This window comes from Acomys minous (genome assembly GCF_964271855.1).
Source record: "Acomys minous genome assembly, chromosome: 17".
NCBI lineage: Eukaryota > Metazoa > Chordata > Mammalia > Rodentia > Muridae > Acomys > Acomys minous.
Genome location: NC_140500.1, coordinates 63568860 through 63586841, shown reverse-complemented (window position 1 = coordinate 63586841; position 17982 = coordinate 63568860). Strand labels below are relative to the sequence as shown.

Here is a 17982-nt window from a genome sequence, read left to right as displayed (position 1 = left end):
GCAATTTGTTAGATGAAGATTGCTGTTTTATATATTTATTTAAATAACATTTCAATGTTGAAAATATTAATTTACTTATGTATGTGCACAGCATGCATACTGAAGGCTAATATTTAGACAGATGTTATATCTTGTCAGAATTTCAACCACTTTTAAATTCATCATGCAGTTTTTAAGTGTTCTCTCTTAATCAAGATGTTTTTTCAAATTTATGTAATTTTTAATTTACTAGTTCTTTAAAGTGGGGTATAAATTTATCATGGCTGAGCGTGAATGTGTGTCTCTGTGTGTGTGTGTGTATGTTTATATGTATGTGTATGAGAGACAAGAGAGAGAGAGAGAGAGAGAGAGAGAGAGAGAGAGGACCTTATGAGATGTTTCTGTGTTTTAAATTGCATTACTTTTATAGTAATTCAGATTTTTTTCTTTTCTCTCCCTTTTCTGTTATTTCCTAGAGCCTCCAAAATCTCACATAGAGTATCTGATTTATAAGTCAATGCCTTGTAGGGAATAAAATGGGAAATAAATGTGCCTCTCATTCTCTCGCAGTTGGAATAAATATCAGCAGAATCATATTGGGGGAAAGCAGCAGCAATTTTAAATTAGTGAGAATCATCTATGAATGCACACCCTGAGCATCCACCATCCTTTACTGTCTACTTTAGAAAAAAAGGCACACATTCAGGAAAAGTGCATCCTCCCATTGACCTGAAACATGTAGGGTTTGATTTGAAATTGTAGAACATAGCGGGGCGGTGGTGGCGCATGCCTTTAATCCCAGCACTTGGGAGGCAAAGGCAGGTAGATACCTGTGAGTTCAAGGCCAGTCTGGTCTACAAAGTTAGTATAGAACAGCCAAGGATACACAGAGGAACCCTGTATTGAAAAACAAAACAAAACAAAAAGAAAAAAAAAAGAAAAAGAAAGGAAAAAAAATAAGAGAAAAGAAATTGTAGAACATTTTTTTCTTTTGCAATTATCTTCTTGTTAGTTCTTGGGAAGTTTTAGTTCATAAAAGTGACAACAAAATTTAGAGCAGTGGAAGACCTGATAGTCCACCACCAGGTCACAAAATAACTGGAAAATATAAACAAACAGACAAAACCTGCCACCCCACCCTGCATGCCTTCCTGGTTTTATATCAGCTGCAGGAAATAAGTTGCAATAAAAATAGTTTAATGCTATTTATTTTTTAAATTTAAAAAGTAGTTACATCATTATCCCCTTCCCTTTCCTTCCTCCAGCCTTGAGGAAAACCTTCTCAAATCTATGACCTCATTTTCTTTATTATTATTGTTACATCTATATGCACTAATGTATAAAAGTACAACCAGGTGAGTCAGGTTAGTGTTGCTTGTATGTACATCATTTCATTGCTAACCAAGTAAGGGATTCACCCCTGGGGAAAGTACATTCTCCCTTTCTCATCTGTTGACTCCTCACCCTTTGGTTAATCATACTATCCTTAGAAAAGAGACTTTCTGGACTTTTGTGTACCCATAGGAGGAAAAATGACCAGGGAGGAATGTGACAGACACCACTCACATTCAGCCTTATCTTCTCAAATTAAGAAGAAAAGAACATAAATAGAGAAAGAAAAACAGAACCAAGAAGAAGAACTAGCTAACAGAATTGTTTTTTCAAATTATTATTCTTTTGGATCCTCTCTCTCTCTCTCTCTCTCTCTCTCTCTCTCTCTCTCTCTCTCTCTCTGTATGGGTGGGTGTGGGTGTGTCCTGGGTAAGTGAAAATGTGTCTTGTAACACAGTCATATTGAGGTCAGTGGACAACCTGAGATGTTGATCCTCACCTCCCAGCTTCTTTGAGACATTTCCTTTTAGCTTTATGTAGTCAGGTTAGCTGGTCCATGAGTTTCAACTCTCCTGTCTGCAGCTCCCATCTTTCTATGAACACTGGGATTACAGCAAAATGTGGTACTATCTCTGGTTTTTTGTGGTGCCTGGAGCTTCTAACTCAGGTTCATACTCTTTTGTAGTAAATGTTTTGCCCACTTAAGACATCCCCCCAGCCCTATTTCAAAATTGTCTTTATTTCACAAGGTTTTATTCTTTTTTATTATAATTTATTCATATTACTTTCTGATTGTTATCCCTTGGGTTTTATCTTCTAATTCCAATCCTCCCTCCCTCTTCTGCTCTATTCCCCTTCCATAGACCTCTGACTGGAGGGTGACCTCCTCCCCCACCATCTGATCACAGTCTATCAGGTCTCACCAAGGTATCCCATATCCCCTTCCTCTGCGTGTCAGCAAGGCCACCCTGCCAAGGGGTAGTGATAAAATTCCAGGCACCAGATTTCATGTCAGAGGCAGTCCCTTCTCTCTCCATTCCCCACACATATGGAGAATGAGCTGTCAATCAGTTTGTAGCTGAAGGGCTTTTTATTTAAGTTCTTAGACAAAGGCAAAATACAACTATCCTGCCCTAGTTGTTTATTCTGCAATGTGCTAAAAAAAAAAAACGTGGTGGGGGTGTAAGGAATAGATTGCCTTGCTGAATCCAAGCCATCCATTTCTCCTCATTGATATTGCTCATGAATATCAAAGCAAGGTCTCAAGCCAAGCGGCTGCCTTTAAAGTTCAGTGACCCCATTCTCCTGGTCCATAATCCAGAGAAAGCCCACTTGTTTCTTGGAGACTTAGATTCCTTTTCTGAGAGTTAATGGTAATAATTGATTATGACTCACAGACTCGAATCAAGAATCCAATAAGAGAGAATCAGTGTAACTGTTTAGCACAGCACTTTGTAGAGTAAACATATTTAGTATGGTTGGCCTATATTCCTATCAGTGCTATCAAAGGTGGGTAGTGATGTGTTGGTAATACTTCTTTGTGGGTCTCCACTCCTCTGTGGCTTCGTCAAGGGATAATTATCCCTGTGAGTGGAAAATTCCAGACCCCAGGCAGCTGTGATGGTTGGATCTAATCGTCAACATGACACAATCAGCTATCATCCGAGAAGAGGGGCTCGATGGGGATTATTTAAATCAGTAGTTCTCAGCCTGTGTGTTTCAACCCCTTTGGCAAACCTCTACCTCAGAAAATGTTTATGTTATGACTCATACAAGTAGAAAAATATCAGTTACAAAGTGGCAACAGAAACACTTTTATGCTTGGGTGTCACAACAGCATGAGAAACTGTGTTAAAGGGTAGCGTATTAGGAGGGTTAAGGACCAGGGGTCTGGATCAAGTTAACCTGTACACATGTCTGCTGGTCATAGTGTTGATTGTGTTAACTAAGGTAGGGAGAACCAACCTACGTTCAGGTAACTCCATTGCCTGGGCAAGTGGCCTTGGACTGTATTAGAATGGAGAAAGCTGGCTGAACACTAAAACATGCATACATTAGCGTATATCTATCCTTGACTGCGGGTGTTCTATGGCCATCTGCCTCACGTTTCTGATACTGTATCTCCCCAATGATGGCAGACAGTTGTGTAAAATTTTGAGAGTAAACTAACCCTTTCTATTTGAAGTTGGTTATTGTCGGTATGTTTTATCATAACTATAGAAAAGAAACCACAGCAGCACAACTGGCTAAAGAGGATAATAAAAAGGCATGCTTTTAATGGAAATTGAGCACATAGGTTGGACTCGTCTCTCTTCCTTGTACCAGTCTCCAGTCCTGCCGACACTGATGGCAAGTTCCAGCTCTGTGATGTTTGCTTTGGCTAATTGGGTGCTTGTGGTGTCTTTACCATGTGGCAACATAGGCTCAGGGTTCAGATGACCTAAGATCTTAGTAAAAAATGAGGTCAGCTGTAAGTATGAAGATTCATTTCTTTTACCCAAACATCAGTCTTTGGCAGTTTCTAGGTTATTGGAAAACCAGATATTTGGAGGCCTTATGAGAACATCAAATGCACAGTTGTTCTGAGGAGGTCTGAGAAGCCAAGGACATGAGAGAACAAAAAACAACATGAAGGATTGGTAGGGCTCCTCTCTAGCCCTGGACACCAGAGTGGCTCCTGTGGAATCACAGGATGGCTACTCATTGTGTACTTAATGCAGGTCACACAGCTTTTGCTGTCAAGGTCTTCTGGCTGTTAGTCATCTTTGTTTAGGAGTCTGGACAGATTAGCATCCTGCTAAGGTTCACAGTCCAGTAAACCCCAAGGATTTGAGTTTTGGAACTTCTAACGCTTTTGCAAAATGGACAGTCTACTTCATCTTTTTTGTCAGTTATACTTTGTTAACAGAAAAAAATATTCATTTCTGGAGTGTCAGACTTCCTATATGCTTTATGATGAGTGTTACAAAGAAGGTTACGAGACTCTCACATTTTCTCTCATGAAAAAAAAAATCAGACTGAAAAGGTCAACAAGGAAACTCAGTAATTTAACAGGCAGAAAGTACTCATAGAAAAATACATATGAATTACATAACGATTCCTCACTACAAAGAATGGATCAAGATTATCACAGTTGTTTTTTTTTTCGAAATGATAAAGATCATAAATCCTATGTGACAATTAGAATAGATAACATGTTCTATAGAAGTAATTTTCCTCTGAGGTGACAAAAAAAAGGGAATGCTTCATTTTATTTAACTGAAAATCTTGAAACTAGTTAGTTTTCCAGGAAAGAGGTTCTCTTTGCATATGTCAGTGTATGCACACAGAGAAATTCCTCTCAAGAAATCATGCATGGGGCAAAGGTTGTCTAGCATTTATTATTTTATGTTTATTTCAAATAGAAAAGAAGATGTTTAAAATACTGCCTTCTATTGTGTGACAATGATAGAAACATAAAAATGCTTATGTATTTTATGCAAATTCTAATACTTTGGTGGAGAGACTGGGTGGCAATCCTGGACTTCAGTTATGATACTCGACCTTAAAACACTATGAAATTCATTCTTCCCAAGAGATACTCTTTGTTAGAGGCTGTTAGCAAACAACAGAAAGAAAAACAGTGGATGGAGGGAAGGTTCAGAGCTAAAGAGCACTTGCTGCTTCTGTAAAGCACCCCAGATCATATCCTGGAATTCACAAAGAGTAGTTTATGACCATCTGTAGTTCCAGCTCCAGGAAATCCCAATCCCTCTTTTGCCCTCCACAGATATCTTCCCTCATAGGCACATACTCACCACATACACATAACCATAAATGAAATAAAACATACAAATTATAACTAGAACAAACATGCATTTCAAAATAAATACTTGTTTTAAGGCAGGTGAAGGGACCACAGTTTGACCCCTGGAATCGTGAAAGAGTTTGAAATAAAGATTCATCTTTACAGGGTGCAGCCAATGCTCACACGGCCCCACTTTGGGATTCTCTATATTCATGAGGTATGAGCTGTATAAAGAAATACATCGGTTGTGTTCTGGGAATGTAGTTTCCCATGTTATTCAGATTTTTTTAAGGATCACTTAATCTTGTGCTTTTATTTACTACCAATTTCTTAAAATTATTCCCATGAGTTCTCAGTTGGCTCTCTGCTAGAATCTTGTAGAGTTTCCCAGCAGGCCAATGACTACATTATGTGGTCTGCACTCTGCTTCTCTTTGTATCTCCTGCTATTGACCTCATCACCCATTCCCTGTGTCAGAAGAACTCTGGAAAGCCTAGTAACCAACCCTGAAAATTATTTTTATTCATCCATTTATTATCCATTTGATCATACATGTGCATCCAATAAGATATGCAGCATGGGGGAGAAAGAGAGAGACAGAGACAGAGAGACAGAGACAGAGACATAGAGACAGACAAGAGAGAGAGAGAGAGAGAGAGAGAGAGAGAGAGAGAGAGAGAGAGATTCCCTTAAATACTCGTTTTACTGTATATGTTAACACTTACTTTTACCTTTTTAAGGAACAGTATTTTTGTATTTTTTGGACTGGCCACACAGCTCATTCAGTAAATTACTCATCTTTCAGACACAGGGACATGAGGTTGATCCCCAGAATCCATGTATAAAATGATAAGGATGGTGGTAAGTACTTAAAATTCTAGTTGAAGGAAAAAATGCCTGAGGCTTAATGGACCAATTGGTCTTGCTTACATTGTGAGCTCCAGGCCATTAAGAGATTTTTTTTCTAAAACAAAAAACAAAAAACTAAAACATAAACCAAAACCAAAACTAAGAGAAAAGACACCTGAGGAATGACACCCAAGGCTGCTCTATGCCTGCCACACATGTACACATGTATACATGTACATACACATACAGCCAGGCAAAATAATGAATTATGTTCTCATAAATTTACATAAATACTCATAAACACAATATACATATATATGTATATATACATATATCTTTACATTTATATATTAATGTGTATATAATTTTAAAAAATAAATTGTTATCTAACTGGTGGTAAATAGAATAAATTAACTGTGAATTTACCAGTTAAAGAAAGCCATGATTTCATTATTTCCTAAAGAAAAACATTAAAGATTTCAATTAGACTATAAATTTACAAGTGACGTATTTTGGAGTGGTTATGGCAAAACAATGTAACAACAATCAAAAATAAACTTTAATTAAATTATAATTTTAACTAAAATTAGTAGTTTCTAGCCTTTCCAGTATATTATGTTTCTTCCATGGAGCTTTTTAATTTTTTTAAATGAGTGTGTGTGTCTGTGTGCCTGTGTGTGTATGTGTATGTGTGTGTGTTTCCTATTAAAGACAATGAATAGCTCTTGCTGCAAGAAATTTTGCCTCATATGTAAGTTTTATTTTGCATAGTTTTATATTCTTTATTTCTTAAATGGGTGTGTGTCCATGTGTATGACATATTTACACATGTGTGTAGAGGTGCATGTGCCTGTAGACACCAGAAGAGATGTTGGGTGTCATTCTATCCTTCCCTCCCTTCCTCCAAAACACAGACCCTCGCTGAATCATCAACTTGCAATCCTTGGCTAGGATCGTTATTCAGTAAGCTCCACTGGTCTACAGATTCAGCGAGGCCTGGCTTTTATATGGGTGTTTGCAGTTTTGACCCAGGTCTTCACATGTGTGCAGGAAATTCCGTTACCAACTCAGCCTACATTCCTCCCATACCCAAAACTTTTTTTTTCAATTTACTTGTATTTACTTTTAAGTAACAATTTTTCACATATTTTGGGAGCATTTAAGAACGTGCCGTCACTCAGTTAGTTGGTGATAAATGAACCCTCAGTGAAGCTGGCTCATTATCAGCTACTCATGACATTTAGCGGTAATAAGAGTTTCACTATTGAATGGATATATGGGAACAATAAGCTCGTTTATAACTAGAAAATATGTAGGCAGCATTATTTGCAGAAGATACCAGAGGCTAAGCAATAAAGGGACAGCTACCATGTTAGTTAAAATTCCTGTCCATGTGACATAATGCCTGATAGAGACAGCTTAGCAGAGGAAAACTTGTCTGTGTCATAGTATCAGAAAGTTCAGTCCTTGGCCTCTTGGTTCAATTTTAGAGCCTGACGTGAGGCGGAGCATCATGGTTCTGTGAAAGGGAAGCAGGAGTGGTTCATCTTGTGGTGGCCAAGGAGCATAGAAATCCAGCAGGTAGGCAAGGATAAGACTAATTCTTGGTCATCCACTTCCTTCAGCAGATAGAGTTCAGAACTTTTAAAAGTAGCCTCATCTGTTGGATGACATACAGCCCAGGATAACAAGTGGGACAGGCCTCTTCCTCCTCTTTAGGAGTATATGCATGAGCTCTGGCGGGCTATAAGTCTTTGTCATTTTTTCAAAAATCCCCTGGGTACCTTTTTTTCCGATTTGAATAAAGACTCCATTACTCTTATTAAAACTTTCACTATGTTTATACTAAAAAGATCACTATTTTTTATGTAAGGAAATAAAACATACTAATAAAATAAAAACATATTTTCCTTGCATAGTAACATCTTAAGAAAAATTTGATGGTAATAATATGAGAGAAAATCCTATTTAATTAAATGAGAAATAAACATATAGAAAAATTAACTCATTATTTTATACATATATATTTATATGCTGCACACACATATATATGGAAATCAAGTGGCATGAACATATTTGGAAGAAATAAACACAAACTAGGAATAGTTTCATAAATTAAGAATTGTTTATATTTCTTCTTTTGGGTGGAGATCTTGGGGGATTAGGCCCAGGACTCTGTACAGAGACAAGGCTGCCCTAATTTCATACAGACCTATTTGCATTTGTCTTCTTAATACTGGCATTAAAGAAGTACACCATGCCCCACACACCAAAATTCATATATAAATAAGAACATTGGGAAACTGCACATAAATACTCTTGCCAGAAAAGTTTTAAATTCAAGTGTTATAAGAACATGAAATAATGGGAATAATCTCTCAAGAAAACAAGTTTTTATGAGCCAGTTTTGAAACATGAGCATGACCTTATATAAATCTACTAATGTAAGACATTGGGATGATGGACATTCATCCTTTAACTTATCTGTATACAAATTTCAAATAGAGATTCTTGTCTATTGTTCTGTATATTCTAATAAAATGCTCTGTCCATTCATCATGCCTGAAACATTTGTATCAAGAGCCTACCTTTAGTTTAAATAGCCTTTGACATTTAGATGCGTGTAATACAAATTTAAACAATATACCTTTGAAGGTGTGAGCATTTTCCTTCCATTGTGCATAATATGGTCCCAAGTTAGGGTTAAATCAATTACTAGTGAATGTCTTGAGCTGTAAAGTGGAAGCTTTGTGCTTATGGGCAGGTATTAGGAGATTGTTTCTCTCACAGAAAGAACTGGTCCACATCTCCCTTTTTTGGGAGGAAATTTTATCAGAGGTTTTTACTTACGTTCTTCTCCAAGTATTAATTACCTAAATTACACATGATGCCTCTGCTTCTCACAGTACACTTGCTCTTAAAAGTAGAACACAGGGGCTGGAGAGACATAGCTAAAGGGTTGAACAGTTGCATTGATCCTTTAGAGAGCCTGAATTTAGTTCCACACACCTACTTTGGCAGGCTAACAATGGCCTGTGATTCTTGTTCTACAGGACCTGACATCTTTTTTGGTTGTCCCAGTGGATCCTGCAGACCTCGTACACACACATAGACACATAAACACACATACACACACAAAAAAAAATATGTAAGTAAATAGAAAAATAAACATAAAAGTAGAATTCAAACATTTTAATATTTAATATTATCTTCATTAGCAAAATTCTATGCATCACGCTAAGAGGCCACTTGCTAGTCAATGGCTAGCAGAAACCTTGAAAATTTCATATTATAAAGTATTAGTTATTATTTGAGCATTTATTTATATTTCAGATATACTATTTGATAAGTTCAATGAGAAAAATTTGCTGGCCTCAAAAATATGAGTTAGTCAAAAGTGTTCAGTGCTCTAGCCCTAGAAAGTGATTAATTGGAACATTAATTCAGCTCCACAAGAAGACTGATACATCAAACAATGACCATGCATGGAGAGAGGACCTAGACCTCCAACTCAGATGTAGCCAATGGGCAGCTCAGTGTCCATATGGGGCTCCTATTAAGGGGATCAAAAGCTGTCCTTGCCATCAACTCTGTTGCATGAACTTTGATCATCTGCCCCTACTGGGGTGCCTTATCATGCCACAGAGGATGAGAGAGTGAGAATGCAGGCAGTCCTGATGACACTTGATAGGCTAGGATCAGTTTGTAGGGGAGAAGGTCTTCCTCTTTCTGAGGGGAAGGGAATGGGGGTAGAAGGGAATAAGGGTGGGACCCAGAGGAAATGAGGGACAAGGATATGATGGGGATGTAAAATTTAAAATAAATTTTAAAAGATTTATAGATGTAAAGTACATATTCATTATAAAGTAAAATGAAGAAACATACATGACAATAGTGTTTGTAGTATTTGGTTAACATTCAGTACTCAGATTCTTTCAAGAGTTATTTGAAATTTGATCATTCTATTATTTTGACATAATTTTGACATTTTTTGTTCTAAATAAGACTTTTATATTGATTCTGAGGCAACCTTAGTCTTGACATTGCTGTAGCTGCTCTATTGAGTTTTTTCTAAAATGGATTTCTGTGGCTACTTTACTTTATAATAAATCATTTAAGAACAGACAGTTTGACTCAGTCAGAAAACAGTGTTTGTGTATATGTCAACAAAACCAAAAATGGGACTCTTGGTTTTTTTTTTTAATAAAAACTATAAATATCTGAAGCCTCAAATATCTCTAAAAATATTCTTAATATTCTTATTATCATCCATTTCTTTTGTTCTCTTTTGGTTTATCATTTCTCCTTCTCCTCCTCCTCCTCCTCCTTCTTCTTCTTCCCTCCTCCTTTTCCCCCATCTCTCGCCCCGTCTGTCTTTATAATAGAACCTCCTCCCTTAATGTGTTAAATTTTAAGTAATTTTGTTCAGCTAAAACAAATAACAAAATATAACACTATGGCTGATTCTTCTTTAAACTTGACCTAGAAATAAGATCAACAAAACACTCACAGTTTCAACAAATAACATGTCAGAGAACACATAATTGAATAAATAAGTTTACTGTGGTTGATGTTGTGTTGTGTTATGTTGTGTGTGTCTTTAGGACAGCCCTGCTTGGAAAGGCTGATACACAGCTCAGAAATCCGTACTCCAAAGGAAGAGAGTGCTCTCAATAGATGGAAACTGTACTTTCCTTTCTTTATTACTGCCACATACTTTGGTGCCAATAAAGCTGTCAGGCAGATGTTTTGGCTTAAATACCCCTGGCAGTAACTTTATTGAAAATCAACACAAATCATGAGTGACTATCAGCTCTTACTCCCCAAAGAAACAATTAAGCCAAAGTGACAGCTCAGCTGGCCTCATGAGGGGCAACCAGATCTCAAGGTTGAAGTACAAGGCACTCTGTCACATTGGTCCAGCTGCCATCAGGTCAATGTCCTTTCTTTATTTGATTTTCCTCGTACACCAGTCCTACTCATTTTCTAGAAAGAGAAAAGAAGCAACAAAAACAAAAGGCTAATAGAACTGTCAGGTGAGCATTGTGCATAAAATCAATTTCATTAGCCCAAGAAAATGTCCCAGAGATGCTCATCTCTGCATCTTGGATTCTACATGACTTCTTATTACAACAATTATCCAATTCTTCCATAACATTCTTTATTACAAATCCCTTAGTAAACAATTATTTTAAACATTAGAGGAATGATCAACACTACATAACGGTTACTCAATATTTTAATATGACCCAATATTTAGTCACTCTCAAATTGCTTTCAGATAGATAATGCTTGCATATTTGATAATATTGACAAGTAGAGAAAATATTTGTTTAAAACAATGTCCTCTTAAATGCAAACAACTGTATCCTAGGATTCATTAAATTCTATATTCTTTGATTCTGCATTCTCCATCTATCATTATATATTCAGGCTCCTTTTGGGATCACTTAATTGCTGCATGAATAGTCTTTGCATTTTACTTAAACAACAACAACAACAATAACAATGATGCCAGGAAGATTTCTTAGTGGATAAAGGCAGTTACCACACAAAACTAATGACTGGAGATCAAAGGTAAAAAGTGAGAACCAACTTTGCCAGAATTTTCTCTGACATTCACATGTTCATTGTGAAGTACACATTCAGGCACGAACGTCACATATGCACAATAAATTTATGTTACTTATTTTATTGTTTTTCAGTTATGTATTGGAGTCTGTGTGAGGTGGTATCTGCTGGAGCTAGTGTAGAGGCAACTGTGACCCAACCAATTTGGGGCCTGTGAACCAAAATCATTCAGGTTATTTGCAAGTTCAATGCCAGTTCTCAGCCTGATTTATCAATCTGGCCCATAAAATAGAAATATTAAAATTATATTTTATGCCAATAATAAGAACATGCATTTCCCAAGTTGGATCCTATGGATCAAGGATGAATTCAGGTTAGCATCAGATACACCTGAAGCTGGTTTGTTACTTCACTCACTCACTTATTCATTCATTTATCCTTTTCCTCATTTCAGCTGACAGAAACCTATCTACTACCTTCAGGATGATTTGTATGGGGATGATAAGCAACCCCAAGCCTGGCCCTGTTTGCCACCAGTAGCATTGGTGTCATGGGACCTCAGCATCAGCTTATGGTCAAGAAACGTTGAATCAATAAGCAAAATGAAAGTCAAGATAATATATTTACATTGCTGAATGGCTTCTCTCATCAAGACTCACACTGAAGACCTGCGAGGAGGGCAAGGGTTCACGTCAATTGCCTTTCTCCTTCACTCTCCATCTTCCTTTTAAAGATGGGATCATGTATAAATGGAACTAACCAGCCATTTTAGTTTGAGGGGCTTGCAGGTTAAGTCACCATGATCCTCCTCTATGTTTCCTCTTCGTCATTATCACAGGGTGCACTACTGTGCTTGGCTTTGAATGCTGGTGCTGAGGTCCTAAACTCAGGTCCTAACACTTGTACAGTAAGCTATTTTCCAGCTGAGCCTTCTTTCAGGCACAGGGAGCGTCTTTTATAGATTATGATTTGTATTATGTTATGAAAACTGTAATTAAGAGACACTGAAGATGCACACATACACAGTTGACTCTCATTATTCACTGTATGTGCTATGCACATGTAATAAGCATGGAATTAGCACATTCTAAACCATTGGTTCTGAGATAAAATACAGAGTTGTTTTAGAAAGCCATAGCTCATTCATCTTTCATTGATCAGTGGATCAACGTCCTAGCCATTCACGTGTTCATCTGTCGAAAGACTGTTTTTAATTCCCCTAACACCGAACTCATAGCTCACAGTTCATGCCTGAGCAAAGTTCACTCAGCACACTTATTTTCTTTGTAAGGCATACCTCAATTTTCTTGAAGTTAGGAACACTACCATTCTAAACCATTATAACAGCACATTACCAGAAGAATGCAAAAATAAGTATTAAAAAATAGATCATGAAAAGGACACCTCTTCATTATAGGATAGCTAAAATATAAAGACAGAGAGCACCATCTAGGAGTATTCTCAGCTGAGAACTGCTTCATGGGTACTATATATTCTTCATAGTTCTAAGTAACCCATCTAAGTATCAGGAAAAAATCAAGAGTAAGGAAGGTCAAAAAGTTTATGAGTGAGAAAATTTTGGATTTCATAATAGGTATGACATTTTGTGTGTGTGTGCATGTGCATGTGCGTATGTGTATGTGTGTATGTTTGTCTAACATACCCTAGGTGGCAGTAATCCTTATAGAAGGAAGCAAATCAGGTAAGGGGCTAGAGATTGCTGTTTCTCTGTCAAATGTGCCATAGGCCAGAGAACAAACTCCTCTGTAGTATAGCAGCTCAAGAGAGTTGAAGATACTGTCAAGTGGATATTTATCAGAAATGACAAGCAGGAAGAACACAACATGTACAGATGACTTGAGACATGTTATAATGGGCTTATTTGAGCATAGGCAAGCTGAAGTGGGGTGACATAAGACAGTGAAGAAAGAGGGTACAGCGAAATAGCAAATGGCAAACGTGCGGGGCTGTGTTATTAGAGAAAGCAATGTCAGATCAGTCCACTAGGGCTGTGTCAAGATAAACAGTATGCTGAAAATGAACCATGTGACATTTGCAAAGTATAAATGGAAATTTGCTAAAAATAAAATTATACATTGAAGAAGCCCATACACCCCTCCTTTTATTATGATTGCCTCACACTTTATAAAGCATGGTCAGGAGTGGTCATATTTGGGCTGTACTGATACATTTCACAGGATAAAAAGATGAAGAATTTATAGAAATCAAGCAATTGATGGTAACTCCTTGAGGCCTCTGTGTGAGATGGGAAAACAAAATTATGTTCAAAAAGAGAGAAATACCTGGGTAAGATATTTGGAGGAAAAGCCTGGAAACTATAGAAATATATATTATGTAAATATGTATCAGAAGTCAGCAGAGTATGGAAGATGATGAAAGCCAAGCAAGTAGAAGGGAAAGCTGAGTGTAAGTGTTCAGAAGAAAGAGTTCCCGAGAGTGAATTCTAAAGGTGGATCAGTCCACAGCTTTGGATCTTAGCATTTACTAGCATCTGCTTTCTTAGCATGGACTTCTACCAAGTTTTCCTGGAGCCCATGAGTTTTATAGTCATTTCCCATCACACTATTGTATGATTATCCTTAACATCTAAATGGAGAGGCAGAGTGAACACAGAGATTTTAAAACATCATATCCTGTTTTAAAGGACATAGCATAGAATTTTACGTTCTGTGGCAACAAAGGCAAAATCTTAACATAATTTACGTATTAACAAACATCCTTTCACAATTAATATGAAGGATGTGGTAGTGTGTATCCTGGTAGTACCAAGAATAAGGGATGGTAAGAGAGGCAGGGGAACTGCTATCTTCAAGGCCATCCTGGCAGATATCATAGACACTACTTTAAAATAATAAGTACTATATGAATAAGCAAACAAAAAATGAGGTTAGAGACAGCAAAGATGGACTGCACTTGCCCAGTATTCACAGGCTTCTGGATGTTTTCTCAGCATCACTTAAAAAATAGGTTAGAAAAGAAAAGGGAGAAAAGACATCTTAACTGGTTAGTTCTGATGACTCACTTGTAATGCCAGGATGCTGCTTTGTTGGGCGCTAACAAGCAGACATGGGTAGGAGGGCCCTAAGTATCTTTAGGTTACCTGGCACCGGACTTCAGTCCTGTCACCTGAGTCACCATTTTGCCCAATATGTAGCTTAATCTTGTAGTATACCACACATAGTTTTAGAAGTTATTGTTTTAGTTATTCTAAAAATACATTCTTAGGTCTTCCTTTTCCCAAAATACCTCCTGCTTTCAAACACTTGCTTTGTGCAATTTTGTCTGTGTTTTCTGTGATTTTCAACATATTTGGCGTCAACTTGGTTTGCCTTCCAAAAGTTTTACCATCCTCCCATCTGTTTTTCCTTATGCCAGTAGGCAGGAAGCATAATAGCTCTCAGTCCTTAGCTCTGAAGGGAAAAGTTAGATAATCTGGAAGGAAATGGATCATCTTAGCATCAAAGGTCACTCAATAAGTGGTCATGAGTTGCATACCAAATCCACTTGCCCATTGCCTTATATTGTGCATTTAAAAGTATTTTTGTCTTCACCCACCACATGTGACTCCCCACATCTGTAGCTTTCTTTTTTTTTTTTTCTTGAGAAACTAAGCTTCAAAGCAACCTTCACCTCCTTTTGAGGAACCTGCACCTCCTGCCCCAAGTGACCCAACTACAATTGTCAAAGCAATGCATAATCTCTTAATTCCCAAAGCACAAATTAAATATGATTTACTATACTGTATTTTTGAGGACTTATTTCTATGTGTGTGTATGTGTGTGTGTGTGTGTGACAGAGAGAGAGAGAGAGAGAGAGAGAGAGAGAGAGAGAGAGAGAGAGAGAGAGAGAGCGCTGTGCAAGTGCCCAAGAAAGGCAGAAGAGAAGAGAGAAGTCTGGGGATGTAGTTACAGACTATGGTGAGATATGAGTGCTGGGATAGGAGTTCCAGACTGCTGCAAGAACAGCAAGTGATCTTTACCACCTAACCATCTCTCAATCTCATGCTTCACAATATTTTCAATATGAAACCCTTGTTTTAGCTAAACGAGCTACTAAGCAACTTAAGTCTGAACGCTTCAAGCCTTATCTACTTCAAGTTGTGCAGAAAATGTCATGAAGAGTACAATGTGTTATAAAAAAGAAGGCTGTATTTTAAATACATAAAGTATCATTTGGGATATATTTATAGCAGCATACGTATTCATATACATGTTTTAAATACATATATTATAACCATGTATGAAATTTAATCATCTTCCTTTCTCAGAAGAAGATTGATATCGCCAGTTTGCTGCAATTCATCATCTTGCTTTTTAAAAATCATTTCATATATTCATCAAAATTAGAGCCTTTATTCTGGAATCAGATGGAAATGAAATAAAGTCTTTGCCTTTCTCATTTGCATAATTGCAAATTTTTGATTTATGTATTAACCTGGCACTAATTTCCTCTCCTTCTTGGCTGTGTCTTTACAGTTAGCAGCAAGCTTATTTTTTCAGTGCATTAGTTCTTTATTACTAAATTTCAGTTCAAATTCTTTGTAAGTTTTCTTTTCCTGCCACCGACACATTCTCTCTGTCTCTTTCCATCAAACAGGCTTCTGTTGTGGGAGTTTATTAGTTGCTGTCTGTGAAATAAAGGCGCTTCTGTGTTAGGCCATGATGTGCTTGCTGGCCTGGCTTTTAGAAGCAAACCCTCGCCTCTTTTTCTGCTTGGGCACAGTGTGCAAATACAAGAGATCACTGCTGTAGCCTGACTGCGTTAGTCCAACCAAGCTCTTCCCACTGCACAGTCCTCCTCACTCTTTCGTTCCTCCTTTCTAAACCAAAAGCATCCTGAGACACAGCCCAAAGTGATGACAGCCTTCCGTGAAAGTATGAAGGCATGATTTTGGACCCCCAGAATCCACCTGAAAGCATGAACAGCAGCATGCTACTGTAACCCCAGTGCTAGGGCAATAGAGACAGAGGAATTCTGGAATTGGCTGTGTAGCAAAGCCTGGAGGAAACTGTGAGCTTTGGGTTCAGGACAAACCCGTATCTCAAGAACTAAGGTGGAGAGAGATATGGAAGAAAGCTGTTCTGATGTGAAACTTTGTATTCTACATATACTAGCATAGGATAGAATACTTGTCACACACACACAAATAAAATAATATTAAAAGCAGTTGAAGCTTCAGTAAAGTCGCTGTCTTGATCTGAGTACCCATAGACACAATTCTGCCACTCTTTTTTTTTGTCTTTTTTTAATTATGTTTCTTTTTCTAACATATACATTTATATTATTACATATGGGTAGAATAAACTACATACAGCAGGAAGAACCATGAGACAATCAGGAATTACATAAATGTTACATTCATTCATAGTGATTTGGCTATTTGTATTTGCCAAACTTGAAGTACACATCATTCCTATCTTGTCTTAATGAAAGATCCAGGCTTAATTTCCATTCTAGAACAAATAAGGCAGCCAGGCCTTGTGTGTGCATTTCTATGGCCTAGAAGGCTCAGGTAGGGCCCTTGTCCAGAAATTTTACCCCATGTCTGCTTTGATGCTCACTAGAAAAAAAAATGATTCTTTTGACACCTAAAGGCAGGACCAGCACAAGATATATATCAAGTGGTAAGGCAAAAAGCTGGAACCAGAGGAGAGGTAGGAAGAAACTAAGCATTCTGTGCAGCCAGACCCCTCTAGTCAAAATGATTACTCCACAAGGCTGGTTTCAGAACTCTTCAAATGGACTCAGAACACTTCAGACCAAACATTTGTTCTTGCCCAATGAGCAATTAGTGAACAAATATCTCAGTATTTTTTAAAAAGTGAAGGTTAATCTGAAGAGACTTCAAGACTATGTGGATTTTGTATCATGTCCAAAACCCTAGTTTACTGGGCCTTGCACTTCCTGTGAACAAGATGTGCAAATGATGAATTTTGTAGTCTTTTAAAATAACGATCCTTAGTGCATACACTTCCTAAAAACATGGCAGAGCACTGTGTTCGTGTATGTCACACAAAGATGCAAGTATAACAATAAGAAAACTATCAGTGATAACAGAATATAGAGATCATTACTGCAGCTTTAATGAAGGTCTTCCTCCCCGCTGTTATCAAGCCATTTCAGTTGTTATGCCTGCGAGAGTAACTAAGAAGGACAGAAGGACGGGTGTGTTTTAGGATGCACAACTGCATGGAGGCCTTCGCACAACGGATGTTCATAATGCAATAGACATTTGAAGGAAAATGAAAGGAAAAGAAGTAAAATTAAAAATGCAGCACTAAACATAGATCTGTCTAGTTCGACATCTTTACCACTATGGCTGACAATGAGAACAAAGCAAGTTGGTTTTCACGGCAACTTAAAAGTAAGCAGGAATGGGCAGAAAAAGACAAATCAATAAATAATTTCTGACATTTAGTCAAAGCATTATTTCAGAGTTGACA

At 37.4% G+C, this 17982-nt stretch overlaps 1 protein-coding gene across 2 annotated transcripts in view; it reads left to right on the top strand.

The window, feature by feature from the left end:
- The window catches only part of LRRTM4 (leucine rich repeat transmembrane neuronal 4), a 751767-nt gene that overhangs the window by 45844 nt on the left and 687941 nt on the right, over positions 1 to 17982 (top strand). The window lies entirely within an intron of this gene.